At 36.7% G+C, this 15,930-nt stretch overlaps 1 protein-coding gene across 2 annotated transcripts in view; it reads left to right on the top strand.

Moving 5' to 3' along the window:
- The window catches only part of NELL2 (neural EGFL like 2), a 447,696-nt gene that overhangs the window by 24,669 nt on the left and 407,097 nt on the right, over positions 1 to 15,930 (top strand). Inside the window, exon 1 of one of the 2 annotated variants that reach the window (XM_055246786.2) lies at positions 692 to 708. The exons of the other annotated variant lie outside the window; for it this stretch is intronic. The gene's annotated coding sequence lies outside the window, so the exon portion shown is untranslated. Of the gene's footprint in view, positions 1 to 691; positions 709 to 15,930 lie in introns of those variants that run through there. 2 annotated transcript variants of the gene reach the window in all.

The raw sequence follows: 15,930 nt of genomic DNA, 5'->3' as shown, positions 1-15,930 counted from the left end.
ACGGAGCCGGCTCTGGCCTTGGACAGCCCAGAAAGGGGCTCCCACAGTGCAGCGGTGGGTTGAAGGGCTCCTCAAGTGCTGCCGAAGTGGGAGCCCAAGCAGAGGAGGTGCCCAGAGCAAGCGAGGGCTGTGAGGACTGCCAGCACGCTGTCACCTCTCACCTATTTCTCTCAGAAAAAGGAAATCTAAGAAGTTAATATTAAAAGTTCATATATTGTAGTATTTAGAGAGGCTTATTTCTAAGTAAGTTTTATATAATGTACAAACATTTGACTTTGTGTGAAATTACCATTTTACTTTGTGTAAGTACGATAAATTGTTTTGATTTGTTTTAGACTATTTGGTTGAATCCTAACTACACCAACATCCATGCCATCCTAAAAAACCAAGACTATGATTTGACCAGATTAAACTCATATTCTCTATTCCCTTAGCAGAAGAGAACTTATTTCTTCATGTATTAAAAATAAATGAATATAGAAGGATACTCATGATACTCGCATCTTAAAAATCCACCCCGACATTTTTGCAAAGACTGTGTGTGGGACGTTGACATATTTTTGTTATACAATGACAGTTTGAGTGCAAGTTGTTCCCATTGTGACCAGGGAGGAAGAGCAAATAAAAGGGAAAGAATAAGTTACAGTACAAACCACATGTGAACTGAAGCTGTCAGGTTGCACAAAAGCAGAAGTACTCTCTGCAAAGGTAAAGTCCTTTTGTGTATGATAGGTGGGGTGGAGGGTGGGAGGGTCACTAATATTGTCTGCTGTATGCTATCTTAGAAAAGTCATGTTTTCGTCTACGGCCATACCACCCTGAACGCGCCCGATCTCGTCTGATCTCGGAAGCTAAGCAGGGTCGGGCCTGGTTAGTACTTGGATGGGAGAAAAGTCATGTTTTCCTATCAAACGCCACCTTGTGTCTTTTGAACTCCACTAGCACTTTTTTTGTTTTTAGTTTTCTCAGATGTTGTTACGTAATACTTATTGCTTGTACTGTTCTAAGTGCTTCACATGTATTAATTCAATTAATCATCATAACAATTCATTTCCATTGTGCAGCTGAGGGTCAAGGTACACAGAGGTTACATTACATGTGAGCTGGAGCCACAATTCAAGCCTGCCTGTCTAACTTTGGGGCCCACTCTCTGACCCATCTTGCTATACCACCTATGTAGTTACTGAATTTTGAATTTGTGTTATACCTCTGCCAGACTGTAAGCTTCTGAGAACCTGGCCACTGTGTCTTTCTTACATTTGTATTTTCTGTAAAGCCTAGCTTAGTATTTTGTACACAATAGGTACTCAGTAAATGCTTGCAAATGAATTGAAATTAGACCACGATTTGCACAAGTCTATCTAGTGTTTACATCTCTGACTTCTATGTCATGGTTTAAATGAGAAGATGTTCGTCTGAAAAAAATAGAATCCCAATAAGATATAAATAATCTAGGGAAGCTGACAAATGTCAGTTTGGGTGCTTCCAGCCTGTCTCACTGGTGCTCTTCTCCTTTCTTCCCTCTTCAGCCCCCTACCAGCTAACTATAAAAGTGTGTACGTAGGCTAGGATCTCAAATGATTTCACTGAGAGTAGCTTAAAGTGTTACTCTCTTAAGAACATTTGTATTTTCACAGAAATTAATTACTAATAATTTCAGCCATCAGTCAATAAATGAGGGAGGTATTTATTTGAGCAACAGACCTAATGCAGAGCTGTGGAAATTACACCCATTTTTATGTAAAGTATTTCATTTTATGGATTTGTTGGTAACATTTGCACTGGTTTGTACTCTCTCTCTCACTGTGTAAATATAAGACTAATTAAAAGCAAATAAAAACTTTAATCTTCAATTTAAAATCTGGCAGTACTAAAATATTGTAGACATGTTGGTATTCATTTGCTTGTAGGAAATTCTGCCACTAAGAATTTAAATTTAATTTGCCTTTTTATTATGTGATATGTGCATCACAAGCCTGTGGGCAGTAGATGAGCTTTAATAAAGCTAAAAATAAATAAAATGGGAATGTTAATAAGCCTTGTAGCTCATTAAACATTTGGATTCACTGAGTATATATCTATTAATTTTAGATGAGACTACATTAGGAAACCTTTGTTACATGAAGGTTGTAATTAAGTGAATAATATATTCAAATTCAATACAAAACATCTTCTTCCACATGTTTTTAGTGACAATTCTTTAGTAAAAAATTTCAAGGAACTGAAAGGCTTAAAAAGTAATGATTAAATATGCAAATATAACTATTTATAGTTCTTTCTAAAGAATTAAAATTTAAAAGATATGTCCAAATGGATTCTCTTCTTACATCTCATTATCTTCTTTATCTACTTTAGTATTTGTTATTTCATTATTTTATTAAGAAAGTGCTCTTGTTTCTTAACCCCGTTTATTCTTCTGCTTTATTTCTATATTTCAAAATTCTCCCTTATTTTCTGTTTTCTCGTTCTATTAACATACATTACATAACTTCCAAATTATTCTTTTTTTCTGTATGATTATTCCTCTTTCCTTTGAAAAGCTTTCCAGTTTCTAACCTTAAAATTCATGCTTAAAGATTTTATTTCCAGAATCATTTTTGTGTGTGTGCTACCATTAGTTATCCATGAAAATCAACATCGGCTTATGAATGTATGGCTGTGCAAAAAGTGAACACTCATTTTCTGTCTTTTTTGCATGTTTTCCTTTGGAATTTAGGTTTATTTTTAGCATTAAATGCATGTATTAGCTTGCTAGGGCAGCCATGGCAAAGCAGCGCAAACTGAATGCCTTAAACAACAGAAATGTATTGTCTCACAGCTCTGGGGGCTGGAAGTCTGAGATTAAGGTGTTGGCAGAATTCGTTCCTTCCGAGGGCTGTGGGACAGAATCTATTCCATGCCTCTCTCCTAGCTTCCAGTGGTTTGTTGGCAATCTTTGGCATTCCTTGTCTTGTAGACCCATCACTCTGATTACTGCCTTCACGTTCACATGGCATTCTCTCTGTGCTCGTATCTCTGCCTCTGTCCAAATTTCCCCTTTTTTTTTTTTTTTTTTTTATTATGTATATCTACTTTTATTATACTTTAGGGTTTTAGGGTACATGTGCACAATGTGCAGGTTTGTTACATATGTATCCATGTGCCATGTTGATTTCCTGCACCCATTAACTCGTCATTTAGCATTAGGTGTATCTCCTAGTGCTGTCCCTCCCCCCTCCCCCCACCCCACAACAGTCCCCGGAGCGTGATGTTCCCCTTCCTGTGTCCATGAGTTCTCATTGTTCAATTGCCACCTATGAGTGAGAACATGCGGTGTTTGGTTTTTTGTCCTTGTGATAGTTTACTGAGAATGATGTTTTCCAGTTTCATCCATGTCCCTACAAAGGACACGAACTCATCATTTTTTATGGCTGCATAGTATTCCATGGTGTATATGTGCCACATTTTCTTAATCCAGTCTATCGTTGTTGGACATTTGGGTTGGTTCCAACTCTTTGCTATTGTGAATAGTGCCGCAATAAACATACGTGTGCATGTGTCTTTATAGCAGCATGGTTTATAGTCCTTTGGGTATATACCCAGTAATGGGATGGCTGGGTGAAATGGTATTTCTAGTTCTAGATCCCTGAGGAATCGCCACACTGACTTCCACAATGGTTGAACTAGTTTACAGTCCCACCAACAGTGTAAAAGTGTTCCTATTTCTCCACATCCTCTCCAGCACCTGTTGTTTCATTAAAAAATCAAATTTCCCCTTTTTATAAGGACACTGTCACATTGGATTAGGGCTCACCCTAATGACCACATCCTAACTTGAGTGTCTGCAAAAACCTTATTTCCAGGGTTACAGTCACAGGTACTGGGGGTTAGGACTTTAACATCTTTTAGGGGAACACAGTGCAACCCACGATAATAACACAGTTACATTCAACATACGGTTATTGGGTATTTATGTAGGTTTGCATTATATTAATATTATTTTATATTAATAATTTATCATTTTTACTACATGCTGAGCACCATTTATCTTCATTGTACCACTGCATTTCCACAACATTTTTAAGAAATAGACACTATTATATTCTCCTCTCTTTGCTGGAAAAACTGAGGTTCAGGGAGTTTTAAAAATTGTTACAGATAGGCAGTTGTATCATTTAGGATGTTTGTGGCTACAAGTAGCTGGATACCCAAAAAGGGCTTAGACAAAGTATTTTCTCATGTTCGAAGAAATCTGGCAGTAGGATGGTTGAAGGTCAGGTTAAGTCATTGCTTGAGCAGTGTCATCAAGAACTTGAGCTCTTTTATGTTTTCATTCTGTCATTCTTAGCATGTTAATTGTCTTTGTCAGGTACTTTCAGGGTCATGTGATCATATCCTCAATAAGAGGGGAAAACTACCCATGCAGTGTTAGCCTCTACATTGGGAATCAGGGACTACCTATAGAGGGGAGAGGGAAGGAATGGCTGACTGTTAGGTACTGTCTATCAAATAAGGACTGCGATTAATCTCCTCTGCATGACACCTTACAAAGGACATTAATAGAAAGGCTCCTTTCAGAAATTAAAGATAGATAATGCATGTGATCTGACATAAAACCATCAGTGAGCAAGGGTGGAAGAATGAGTCTTCATGATGTGTTTGGGTACTAATTACTTAGAAAAACTTTTAAATACTTGCCTGTGCGAATATGGAAAGAGGAAAATTAAGGTTCTTAGGTTTTTCTGATTGGCAGGAGATTCTGCACACACACACACACACACACACACACACACACACACGCATGCATGCGTGAACATATAAATATGCCAAGTTAGCATAAGGCTAGTGGGGTCAAGTGAGTAATACAAACTATAATAGGTTAAGATAAATAACAATAGCCTATGTTTTGTGAAACTCTTCAAAATATATTTTGCAAGCTTTGGAGTTAACACGTGCTTCAGTTTGAATGGGTTGCATTCCAGATGGTTAAAGAGAGGATCATTAGCAAAACAATTTGATAACAAGGGAGTCTTTTTTTCTTTTCCCTAAATGTGAAGTTAACACCATATAGGATCTGTACTTTAGGGTAAAAAACAAAATCAAATATAATGTAAATATCATTTCCACCACTACCACCACCCCAGATTTAAAATCCATTGATGCTTCCTACCTGAATACATTTTTGCTGTGATGGTTGCGTCTGCTTTTGCAAGCCACATGTTAAAGAAAATTTAGCTCAAGTGGAGGTGTTTTAGGTAGTGACTAGGAAAATAAAAGTTATTTTCAAGAGGAAAGGACTCAAAATATTCAAACTAAAATCATTGGTGCTTAACAGTATTAGTTTTCTACTGCTGTAAACCAAATTACCAGTCGATGGCACAATCCATTTCTTTGAAGCTATATGGTGGAGAGCCCTGATTTTTTGAAGCTGTTGTCTGGAGGCTGCCCTCAGGTCCTAGAGGCCACTTGCAGTGCTTAGAGGCCATTTAGTTACTTGCCACATGAGCTTCTGTAACATGACCCCTTACTTCTCTAGCCCACAGGACAGTCTCTCTTGATTAGAGTCTCTGACTTCAGGGAGTGCCTAGTCACTCTTTTAAGGGCCCACCCAGGACAAGCTTCCTTATGATTAACTTGAAATCAACTGATTTGGGACCTTAATTACCTCTGCAAAATCCTTTAATCTTTTCCATATTCTTTTGATTAGACGCAAGTCAAAGGCCTCATGTAAGTTCAATGGGAGGGGATTATACAGGGTATGAACACCAAGGGGTGGGAATCATGGGCCCACCCTAGGGTCTGCTCACCACATTTACCTAGAGAAGGCTCAAGAAGACATGATAGCACTGTGCTGGCCATGTGCAATATATTAACTCCTTCAACTCTCCATTAGTTACTGTTATCCTCTTCTTACATATATGGAAACTAAGACTTAGGACAGCTGGACAGCTGGGCTGAAGCCAGTCACTTAGGAAGTGGTTGGGCTGGGTTTCTCTGAATTCAAATGCTGTGCTCTTTCTATGTCATAATGTTGTTTTATTCTACTGTATAATCATCAAGAGGTCAAAGTGAGACTCATGGATGGAAATTTTAGGGAGAAGGACCTTTTGACATTTTCTTGCAGTAAATCTACCTTGTATGGACTGAACTTAGTTGGGTGCAGGTTCTTCAATCCTGGCTGCATATTAGAATCACTTGGGGAGCTTTAAAAGCACATTCTCAGGGATGCTCCAATCAGATTAACAAAATGAGATCCTCTGTGGGGTAGGGCCAGTTGCTTTGGTGTTTTCATGTTTTCTTATTAATAGATGTCCTGGCCAAAATGTTTAATTTGAGTGGAATAAAAATTGAATAAATAACAGGTTGAAAGGGTATTTGAAGGTGAAATGGACCATTTTGTAGGAGGCAGTGTTCTTTTATCAATCAACATGTTTTTGTAAAAATAATCTAGCTGGCCGGGCGCGGTGGCTCACGCTTGTAATCCCAGCACTTTGGGAGGCCGAGGCGGGCGGATCACGAGGTCAGGAGATCGAGACCACGGTGAAACCCCGTCTCTACTAAAAATAGAAAAAATTAGCCGGGCGTGGTGGCGGGCGCCTGTAGTCCCAGCTACTCGGAGAGGCTGAGGCAGGAGAATGGCGTGAACCCGGGAGGCGGGGCTTGCAGTGAGCCGAGATCGTGCCACTGCATCCAGCCTGGGCGACAGAGCGAGACTACGTCTCAAAAAAAAAAAAAAAAAAAAAAAAAAAAATAATCTAGCTGTTTGTCAGGAATATTATAGATGGACTTTGAGAATGAATTATTAGACTAGAGGACCTTTAGAGTTTTCTGACCTTGTGAGTCTATGATTCTATGGTACTGGTGTTCAAAAAGTGTTCAATATGACTTATAATGGTTTGCCTTGAAGGGGCTCAAATTCTATCATTTTCTTGACTTACATACTCTGTAAAAATCTCTTCCAGGAAAATTGTTGTTGTGGTGGTGAAGGTGAGATTTGTGGTTAATAATGATGGACGCAATGATGAGTGCAAGGAAGGTGTGATGGAGTAAAGATGGCTCTAGCGATTTTATTAGAAAGGAAACTAAAAAAAATCACAATGGTGCCCTATTTAATATTAATTTCCACCATATTTCTGGAATTCTCTTGCTTCCTTATTCTCACCCCAGTTATAATAATTTCCATTTTAAAAAGTGTGGGTCTGATGTGATGGTTGATTAATACCATTTTTTTAGCTTAGTCAGATTCTGAATCCATTTCATTTGCCTGATTTTCTATTTCACTTACTCTTCAGATTGTTTGTATATTTTCAACTTTCTTGCCTTTAAACTATTTTCTTTGCCTCATTTGATTTCGCTTATCTCTTTCCTTTTAAATTCTTTCTCAGCTTCTTCATCTTCATAACTTTAAATGTGCAGTTATTTGCAGCTTTCATGTGGCTAATATTGGCCTGTTGGTTGCCTGTTATCTGCTGTGTCAGCATCTTAAATACATATTACTTGATAAATTATGTAGGCTTTTTGATACTTTAACTTTGATTTAAACATCCTTGAAATATATAATGCAGATTTTAGAAATTTGATATAGCAGGTGATGAAATATTACATTTTCAAAAATGGTGGCTGTGAATATGAATTAAAGGTATTTGAAAAGCTTTTAGACTACTCTGAAGCTAGGCATCTTTCAGCCCAACTGTGTTTTCATCATGTTGAAACAAATTGCAGGGACAGATGAGTGATGTCATTTAATAAGTACAGTGGGTCGACAACTTCATTCATACAATTAACACAAATTACCGAGCAATAATGGTGGTTATTTTACAATATTTTCCCCATTTTTTTTTTGCATCTGTTCCTACAAAATGCAGACGGCAGTCTTTGAGGGCACTGTTCTGCATTCTAATGGCTGATTCTCAGTAAAGTGTTGCCTGACCTTGGGCTTTTCATTTATTTTTTTGAATAAGCTTCAGAATAAGTTTCAAATTGTTGAGAAGAGAATTTTAATCTCCATTTACTTCCAAGTATATTACTTTCCATTCCCACATGTCTTGCCAGTCACCAGCACAATTAAATGGTCACAGAAGATGAAGAATAGAGAGGGGAATTCTTTAGAAACAATATATTGCACGCATCTCAGTTCCTTATTTGTGTTTCATGGTGGTCTAAGATCTGATGGTAAACAGAAGGATGAAAAAACATACAATTTGCTTCATTTACTGAGAAGAGAAGATAACCTTGAACATGAAATAAAGCAAAATTCAATTAGAAAGCAATGAAAAATTACTGATTCAGTCTTTTGCAATTAGTTGCATATTGTATATCTTTTAAATAGCCTTCAGTTTTGTAAATTTTGCTAATTTGAAATTTGCAAAAAGTACATGATTTTTATCACTATGTGTTTCCAACAAAGTGCATTCTTTTTGTCTTTATGCTTTTCCAACGAATATTTTAAAAATGAGTTCTCTTAAAAGTTTCTTTTTGGCCAGGCACGGTGGCTCATGCCAGTAATCCCAGCACGTTGGGAGGCTGAGGTGGGCAGATCACGAGGTCAGGAGATTGAGACCATCCTGGCTAACACGGTGAAACCCTGTTTCTACTAAAAAATACAAAAAATTAGCCGGGTGTGGTGGCGGACGCCTGTAGTCGCAGCTACTCAGGAGGCTGAGGCAGGAGAATGGCATGAACCCAGGAGACGGAGATTACAGTGAGCCGAGATCACGCCATTGCACTCCAGCCTGGGTGACAGAGGGAGACTCTGTCTCAAAAAAAAAAAAAAAAAAAAAGTTTCTTTTTTACTGAATCCAGCATTTTTAATTTTAATGCCATTTTTACTGATGACTAATACAATTATATCTCCAGCCGAGACCTTTCTCTACACTCCAGGAATATATATCCAATAGCTTTCCCAACACCTCCACTTTTATTTAACATCCACTAAATATTTACTGAGCAGCTACTCTGTGTTAAGCACTGTTCTAGGTTGTGGGAATATATCAGAGAATAAAACAGAGAAAAATCTTGTGCTCATGAATTTCATTCTATTGAGGAGACACAATGAGATAAATATGAAACATGGGATGTTAGATGGTTTTAATTGCTATGTAGAAAAAAATCTGGAAGAGGCACTAGGAAATGTGAGTGGGGTGGTTTGCAATTTTAAAAGAAGTTGTCAAGGAAAACCTTATGATAAGGTGACATTTGGGCAAAGTACAGAAGAAGGTAAAGGAGTGAGCTAAGAGGACACCTGCAGGAAGAGCATTCCAGGCAGAAAGAACAGCAACTGTAAAGGTCTGGCTGCTTGTTTTAGAAATATTGACAGTAAGGATACCAGGGAGACTGAAATGGAACAAGGGAAGGGGAGCGATATCAGAGGGGTAAGGTGGACAAGATCATGGATGGCTTGGCAAGGACTTCAGCTTTTACTTCAAGTGAGATGGAAAACCACTGAGGGTTTTAGGCAGAGGAGTGACACAACCTGATTTATGTTTTAATAAAAGGATCACTTCTTTGGATGCTATTTTGAGGATAGACTGAAGGGAATGATGATAGCAGGGAGACCAGTTAGAATGATGACTTAGACCATGGCAGTTGTGGGTGGAGATGGTAACTGGCCAGATTCTGTCTATATATTGAGAAGTAGAAAGCAGGATGTACTGAGCAATTGGATGTGGGATGTGAGAGAAATGACTCCAAGGTTTTTGGCCTAAGCAATCAGAAGGATCCATCTAACATTTACTGAAATAAGGAAGATGCTTTATTCAATCTAGAAGTGAAAAAAGAACGTTTTAGACATTATTATTATAAAATGTCTATAAGAAGACTTTATTTTTAATCCTCAAAATGTGAGTTCTTTCTTATCATTTTAATTTTAAGGTAACTCTGAACTCCATTTTAAAAATTCTTTAAGGAGGGTACAGTGACCTGAATTTTCAAACAGCTGTGATTTTGATGTGAATCATATTGTTTTTCTTTAAAATATATTAATGTTTATGAATTTTATAGTATGTTAAGAGTTTGGGAATTTCTTTGCTAAATTCACAACTATTCAAACTTGAAATATAATGCTGAATCCTACCTTGACCTCCCAATTATCTCTGGCAACTATTTTAGGACTGGGAAGGAGAAAATTCCTATATTATATTTATCTTTGTTTTTAACCCTAGTTTGAGAGCTGATTTTTTAAATAACTTTTTTCTTAATAAAGAACTTGGATATGCCATCATGGAAAATATGAAAACTAGTAAGAAGTATAAAGAAAAAACTAGAAATAAACTTTATTTCTGCATCCTGGTGTTACATTTTTATATCCTGACTTTTTCAATCAGGTGTATGGAGAAAATAGTGAGAGCTAGGAGACTGTGGCTCACTATCTAGGGTAAAGATTGATGTTTCAATAAAGCTTCCTACTTAAGGGAAGAACCCAAATGGCCTTGTGTTATCTCATTTTCACCTATATCTAAACAGGCTACTGATTTATTACAAAAATTTCCCAGAGTAAGTGTGCAATAAACTAGTTTAAGAAAGGAAAGAAAACACTCCCTGTGACCCCAGCATATTTATTTGATTTATTTAACAGAAATACACATTATGCCTACTGTATGCCAAGCACTTTTCTAAGGACTTTATAAATATTAACTCATTCAATTTAATCATCAGAACAACTGAGTTAGGGACTGTCACAATTCCCACTTAATATTGGCACAGAGAGGTTAAGTAATTTGCCCAAGGTCATATAGCTAGTAAGTGGAATAGCTAGGATTTAAACCCAGGCAGTTTGGCTACCAAGTGTCCATGCCTAACCACTACTGCTGCACTGTGATGAACTTGAATCCTGTATAGTCAGAATCCAAGTTCATTTTGTTTTGGTCACATTAACTCAGTAGGAAACTAATATTATTTTTATTCACATAAACAATTTGAATTTATAAGGCTCGTGTACTTTTATGCACTATTAGGCTTAGCACGTAGAAGTACTAAATAAAAGTTTATTAGATGGAAGAATAAATAAATGATATCATGTGGTGGGAAGCCAATTTAATTAAGTTGCAGTGATTTCCCCATTACTCCAGTAGCATTTTCCAGAATACATTCCTACAGAACATTAGTTCTCTGATTTTCTCCTTTAAAAAAGATTCTATTGTAAAATTAGTTTAGAAAACTGCATATTCTGTTAGCTTTTAGAGATTTTCAGTGTGTATTAGTATATTAAGAGGTGCAGAGAAGTCCGAGAGTAAATACATCCTTTAAATTTTGTTTAACTCTGTTTGATCAGAGATGCCTCCTTTTTCTTGTGATAATCTTTCAACATGCCACAGAACTAGTAGTCTATGGAATATGCTTTGGCAAGTAACTACTTTATAGGATGAGGTCTAAAGCCTTAAAAATAAATTATTTACAAGGGTGCTTTTCCAATTTCATTTACAAATTCATCATCCATTGTCTCTCCTCATAAACTACATCTCTTTCCTCACAAGTAACTAAATGTTCCATGCATTTTCATTCTTTTAGAGTCTGCTGATTTTTTTCTCTCTGTATGGGCTTTTCCATTCTCAATACTACCCTCCCCCAACACATAGACAGAGACCTTCAACCTGAACTCCAACTCAATCCTCAGGGGGCAGTTTATTTTTTTATTTATTATTTATTTATTTATTTTTAATTTTATTATTATTATACTTTAAGTTTTAGGGTACATGTGCACAATGTGCAGGTTTGTTACATATGTATACATGTGCCATGTTGGTGTGCTGCACCCATTAACTCAGGGGGCAGTTTAAGTATCACCTGTGACTTTACTCTGACTCTCACAGAAAGATTTCGTCACCACCTCCTTTTTGGTCCCCTAGAATTTTGTAAATAAATGTGTATTATAAATGTATATTTTGCTTACATACATGATTTCTCTCTTGTTTATCGATGACTTGAAGGCAGGATTATGTCTTTTACTCATTTTTATTTCCCTAAAACTTAACATAGTAAATGTCCAGTCCTGATAAAACCTCTTTCTTGAAAAGCTGCTCTAGTTTTCATTTATTTTTAGTTTTGAAAAACCAGGTTGCCCATACGAATTTTGTGGTTTTATTTTTTTGAGGAAGACAAGGATTAAACACAGGCATTTACTTAATTTTTGTGGTGCTTTATCCCTTTATCTTTTTAAAGATTATAATTTAAAATGTTACTTAGAATACTTACGGTTTACTACTGAATCACAGTGCCATCATATAGCCAAATGGTTTCCCCGAGAAATATGTTATTTCTTTTTTATTGTTCTTGTTATTTTTTAATAGTCTTCTTGAAATTGAATAAGACTAATCAATGTTCAGAATGATTGGAGCAATTTTCTAAAACCCGCGAATTCCCCTGTTGACTTACAATAGTTAAAATACTCAGGGAAATAGTGTAATCATTTCCTTCCCTGTAATTCCTCCTGCTCCCACATTTGTAAAACAGTACTTTATTTACCTATTTAATAATTTCAGCTTTTATTCTAGATTCAGGGAGTACATGTGCAGATTTGTTACATGGGTATATTGCATGATGCTGAGATATGCATGATTTTGTCACTTAGGTAGTGAGCATAGTATGCAACAATTTTTCAACCCTTACCCTCCTCCCTACCTCCCCCATCTAGTCGTCTCCAGTGTCTATTCTTGCCATCTTTATGTCCAAAAGTACCTAAAGTTTAGCTCCCACTTATAAGAGAGAGCATGTGGTATTTGGTTTTCTGTTCCTGCATTTATGTGCTTAGGATTATGGCTAAGTCCTTGTGTTCCATTTTTTAAAAGAAAAAAGGATTATGGCCTCCAGCTGCATCCATATTGCTGTGAAGAACATGGTCTTGTTGTTTTCATGGCTGCATAGTATTCCACATATATATGTACCACGTTTTCTTTATCCAGTCCATCATTGATGGGCATCTAGGTTGATTCCATGTCTTCATTATTTTGAATACTGCTGCAACGAACATACATGTGCATGTATCTTTTTGGTAGAATAATTTATTTTCCTTTGGGTATATATCTGGTAATGGAATTACTGGGCTGAGTGGTAGTTCTGTTTTAGGTTCTTTGGGAAATCTCCAAACTGTATTCCACAGTGGTTGAACTAATTTACATTCCCACACCAGTGCATAAGTTCTCCTTTCTCTCCACAGCCTCCTCAGTGTCTGGTGTTTTTGAGTTTTTAATAATAGCCTTTCTAGTGTGAGATGGTATCTCATTGTGGTTTTGATTTGCTTTTCTCTGATGATTAGTAATGTTAAACATTTTTCATGTTTGTTGGCTGCATGTATGTCTTTTGAAAAGTGTCTGTTATGTCTTTTGCCCATTCTTTAATGGGATTATTTGTTTTTGCTTGTTGAATTAAGAAACTTACAGATTCTGGATATTAGACCTCTGCCAGATGCAAAGTTTGTGAATATTTTCTCCCATTCTGTAGGTTGTTTACTCTGTTGATAGTTTCTTTTGCTGTGTAGAAGATCTTTAATTTGGTCCCACTTGTCAATTTTTGCTTTTGTTGCTATTGCTTTTGAGGACTTAGTCATAACTTCTTTCCTAAGGCCAATGTCCAGAATGGTGTCTCCTATGTTTCTTCTAGGATTCTTATAGTTTGTAATCTTTCATTTAAATCTTTAATCCATCTTGAGTTAATTTTTTTTGTATATGGTAAAAGGTAAGTGTCCAATTTCATTATTCTGCATATAGCTAGACAGCTATTCCAGCACCATTTATTGAATAGGGATTCCTTTCCCTATTGCTTATTTTTGTTGACTTGGTTGAGTATCAGATGGCTGTATTGTGTGTAGCTTTATCTCTGGGTTCTCCAGTCTGTTCCACTGCTGTGTGTGTGTATGTGTGTGTGTGTGTGTGTGTGTGTGTGTGTGTGTGTCTGTATGTCACCAAAACCATGCTGTTTTGAGTACTGTAGCCTTATAGCATGGTTTGAAGTTGGGTAATATAATACCTCCAGCACTGTTCTTTTTTCTTAGGATTGCTTTGAGTATTTGGGCTCCTTTTTGGTTCCATATTAATTTTAGAATTTTTTTTCCAGTTCTGTGAAAAATAAAGTTGGTAGTCTGATGTGAATAGCACTGAATCCATAGATTGCTTTTGGTACTATGGGTATTTTAATGATTGTGGTTCTTCCAATAATCCATGAGCATGTCACACATTTCCATTTGTTTGTGTCATCTGTGGTTTCTCTCAACATTTTTTTTTGTCATTCTCCTTGTAGAGATCTTTCTCCTCTTTGGGTAGATCTATTCCTAGGTATTTTTTTTTGTGGCTATTGTAAATGGGATTGTGTTCTTGATTTGACTCTCAGCTTGAACATTATTGGTATATAGGAATGTTACTGATTTTTCTACACTGATTTCGTATTCTGAAACTTTACTGAAGTTGTTTATCAGTTTCAGTAGCCTTTTGGTGGAGTCTTGGGAGTTTTCTAGGTATAGAATCATATTATCATTAAAAAGACATAGTTGAATTTCTTTTTTTCCTATTTGGACGGCTTTTATTTCTTTCTCTTGCCTGATTGCTCTATCTAGGACTTCCAGTACTTTGTTTTTAAAAGTAGTCACTTTTTCAACTTAATAGAGCATTGTATTGATTTCTCAATTACTCCGTTCTTATGTGTTCTGTGATAGGTATTTTTTAAGGTCAAACACTTTTAAAGTAAATCTAAATAAATTATGTCAGTTGACTCTTCTTTCAGAGAAAGGATGTCAGGAAAAATTACTCACCACTCAAGAGATTCCCTTTTAATATTAATGATTGAAATAATTTTTTTATTTTTATTTTTATTTTTTTTTTATTATACTTTAGGGTTTTAGGGTACATGTGCACAATGTGCAGGTTTGTTACATATGTATCCATGTGCCATGTTGATTTCCTGCACCCATTAACTCGTCATTTAGCATTAGGTGTATCTCCTAATGCTGTCCCTCCCCCCTCCCCCCACCCCACAACAGTCCCCGGAGCGTGATGTTCCCCTTCCTGTGTCCATGAGTTCTCATTGTCCAATTCCCACCTATGAGTGAGAACATGTGGTGTTTGGTTTTTTGTCCTTGCGATAGTTTACTGAGAATGATGTTTTCCAGTTTCATCCATGTCCCTACAAAGGACACGAACTCATCATTTTTTATGGCTGCATAGTATTCCATGGTGTATATGTGCCACATTTTCTTAATCCAGTCTATCGTTGTTGGATATTTGGGTTGGTTCCAACTCTTTGCTATTGTGAATAGTGCCGCAATAAACATACGTGTGCATGTGTCTTTATAGCAGCATGATTTATAGTCCTTTGGGTATATACCCAGTAATGGGATGGCTGGGTCAAATGGTATTTCTAGTTCTAGATCCCTGAGGAATCGCCACACTGACTTCCACAATGGTTGAACTAGTTTACAGTCCCACCAACAGTGTAAAAGTGTTCCTATTTCTCCACATCCTCTCCAGCACCTGTTGTTTCCTGATTTTTTAATGATGGCCATTCTAACTGGTGTGAGATGGTATCTCACTGTGGTTTTGATTTGCATTTCTCTGATGGCCAGTGATGAGGAGCATTTCTTCATGTGTTTTTTGGCTGCATAAATGTCTTCTTTTGAGAAGTGTCTGTTCATGTCCTCTGCCCACTTTTTGATGGGCTTGTTTGTTTTTTTCTTGTAAATTTGTTTGAGTTCATTGTAGATTCTGGATATTAGCCCTTTGTCAGATGAGTAGGTTGCAAAAATTTTCTCCCATTGTGTAGATTGCCTGTTCACTCTGATGATATTTTCTTTTGCTGTGCAGAAGCTCTTTAGTTTAATGAGATCCCATTTGTCGATCTTGGCTTTTGTTGCCATTGCTTTTGGTGTTTTAGACATGAAGTCCTTGCCCACGCCTATGTCCTGAATGGTATTGCCTAGGTTTTCTTGTAGGATTTTAATGGTTTTAGGTCTAACATTTAAGTCTTTAA

The sequence above is a fragment of the Symphalangus syndactylus genome, chromosome 17 (assembly GCF_028878055.3).
Source record: "Symphalangus syndactylus isolate Jambi chromosome 17, NHGRI_mSymSyn1-v2.1_pri, whole genome shotgun sequence".
NCBI lineage: Eukaryota > Metazoa > Chordata > Mammalia > Primates > Hylobatidae > Symphalangus > Symphalangus syndactylus.
This window is presented reverse-complemented; position numbering and strand designations above follow the sequence as displayed.